The sequence below is a fragment of the Carlito syrichta genome, unplaced genomic scaffold, assembly GCF_000164805.1.
Source record: "Carlito syrichta isolate Samal-C Ts95f unplaced genomic scaffold, Tarsius_syrichta-2.0.1 Scaffold10038, whole genome shotgun sequence".
In the NCBI taxonomy this organism is placed as follows: Eukaryota; Metazoa; Chordata; class Mammalia; order Primates; family Tarsiidae; genus Carlito; species Carlito syrichta.
In genome coordinates this window covers 267-2,930 of record NW_006954134.1, presented here as the reverse complement: position 1 = coordinate 2,930, position 2,664 = coordinate 267, and the positions used below count along the sequence as shown (strand labels likewise).

Genomic DNA, 2,664 nt, shown 5'->3' with positions numbered 1-2,664 from the left:
GCCAGTGATTCAGTAGTATTTAAGCTTCAAGTCTTAAATCTCAGATTACTGGTAAACATTTGGAGGACAGCTTCCGGCATTTTCCGGGAGACTTGTCAAAGTATCTCTTTCCCATGCTTGGGACAGAGACTCCCCATCATTTTAGACCCATGGATAGAGGTCATGTCTGCTCAATTTCTGAGGTCTCCTGGTAGTTTTCACCTAGACTGGCCCTGGTACTTTGTGGAGAACAGCGTAGGGAGGAGTGGTGGCATCTACCAACGCTTTGGTGATTGATTATGATTCCTTTATCACAGTCACAGTGGGAGCTCAGAAATTGTCAAAGCTTGAGTTCAATGTTTACATCCTGCTGAGAAAATTTTTGAAATTCAGTCTGGCAGAAAGAACAGTGAAACCAGCAGGTTGAGGTGTAAACTGTACTACTAACCCAGGGGAAAATTTTGGTTTCTTCACACTCCAGCACTTTCCAAAGAAGATATTGGGAGACTTATCACAAGGAATACACACACATGCATATGTACAGAAATGCACATACACACAGAGTATGGGTCACAAATAGAAATAGAATATATGAGTTCCTAAAGAAAAAAGAATCCAAGCTGCCAGCCACTGAGGCTAGTATGGCTTTTGGATATAAACAGTTGGAGCAGATTGTCTTTTCCAAAAATGACCCAACAACATCCCCATCATTGTTCTACTCTTCTGCAATGTGACTTTACACACTCTCAGCAGGAGGTGGGGTTTATTTCTCCATTCGTATATTAGTTTTCTAAGGCTGCCATAACAAATCACCACAAACTGGGATGCTTAAAACAGCAGAGATTTTTTTTTTCTCTCACAGTTCTGGAGGCCAAAAGTCTGAAGTCAAGTTGTTGGCAGGATTGGTTCCTTCTGGGAATCTGAGGAAGCGTTTGTTCCATGCCCCTCTCTAGTTTCTGGTGGTTGCTGGCCATCCTTGGTATTCCTTGACACTTCTGGTTGTGTTACTCGAAACTCTGCCTCCACCAACCCATGTCTTTCTTCCTTGTTTCTGTCTATGTCTGTGTATCTCATTTTATAAAGACACCAGACATTGGATTTTTTAAAAATTGTACATCACTTCTTTATTATATTGACCTGGAAAGACAATACAGATATGCTCAGAATGAACACAGCCCCGAGGCGGGGCAAGCAACTAGAATATGATTCAGAAACCAATCAGTGACAGACACACCTGGACACAATGAGAGACCTCTCACTGCCACAGGTTGAGTGCAGGGAGGGACTGAGCACACAGCAGGCTCCTCGACACCTAAAGGTCAAGGAGCTGGGCCTGTGTTGGTGTGAGAAATGGCTTATTCTGAGACCACACATGGGACTGTTCCAACCCCCAATAGAAACCCCAGGAGGGTTTTGTTTGGTATTATTTATACATTATCTTTTATAAAAGTCAATTCAACATGTAGACTTATTTCAGGATTGATCTCAACCTTCTGGAACCAGCACCTCTGGGTTCAAAGAGGAAAGGGTTGCTTCTCAACTGCCATGCAGGTGACATTCATCTGCACAGGAATGACTGCAGCCTCAGGTGGTGTCTTGAGCAAAGGTCTTGCTTCTGGGAGCAGAGACTCTCTCACTTCTCTTTACTGGCCATGCCTTGGCATAGCTCCTCCCTGTCCCCGACTCAACTAGGTCTCAGGAGACAGAGCACTGGCAAGCCCCAGTTGCTAGTGGGCAATGCGTGGCCAGGAGGAGGTTTACCTCACTTAGGACCTAGAACAAGACCCTGGTGTGCTGTGAAAGGAGTGGGTGCAGGAGGCCAATGGTGGGGCCACTGGTCCCACCTGCAGCTACAACTCAGGACACAATGGATGTGGTGAGGGAGTAGGGATGGGGGGGGAACCAGATGGGCCTTCACTTCTTCATCTTGCCCTGGGTGGCTACAGCTGCCATGGCTTTGGCACAGTCTCCTCACCCCCAGGAACTGCAAGGGCTTGATGGACTTCAAGTTCTTGTCCAACTCATAGACAATGGGGATCCAAGTCAGCAGGTTCAGCTCCATGATTGCTTCTTCAGAGACCCTCCAGGTGTGTGATGATGTCCCAGAGACTGTTGCCATGGGCTGATCAGCACCCGCTTGCCCTCCTTCACCTGGTGAACAATTTCTTCATTCCTAAAGGACAGTGCTGTGGCGATGGTGTCCATCAAACAGTTGCAGGAGGGCAGCTGGTCTTCAGTGAGGTCTGCATACCGGTGATCCTTGAAGATGCTGACATAGAAAGAGTGGTGGGGCTCCATGGGCAGCAGTGACAAGTTGAAGGGCACTCAAGATCCTCATCTGGGCCTCACCATGCTTGGTGGCTGTCTTGGCATTGTTGAGGCCCATCAGCACCTGTAGTGGTACTTACTGAGGCGCCAAGCCCACCCTATGGCAGCCACATCTGGTCGATGGCATCCAGCACCACCTAGAGCATGTGAATGGCTTGCTTCAGCCACTGAAGAGGTGCTCCAGGTTCCAGGTGTTCTGGCTGAGCAGGATCATCACCACCTTGTAAGCAGCCACAGCAGTGGGCAGGTGACATGGTGCTAAGTGGGGCTTGCTGAGATTCTGGAGCCCTTCATTGGATTTAGGCCCCCTTCCCACATCCAGTATGACCTCATCTTAACATCGCACCTGCAAAAACA

At 47.9% G+C, this 2,664-nt stretch overlaps 1 pseudogene; it reads right to left on the bottom strand.

Annotated features, from left to right (window-relative positions):
• Positions 1 to 1,893: 1,893 nt before the first annotated feature.
• LOC103255616 lies at positions 1,894 to 2,444 on the bottom strand (annotated as a pseudogene).
• Between the last annotated feature and the right edge of the window lie 220 nt (positions 2,445 to 2,664).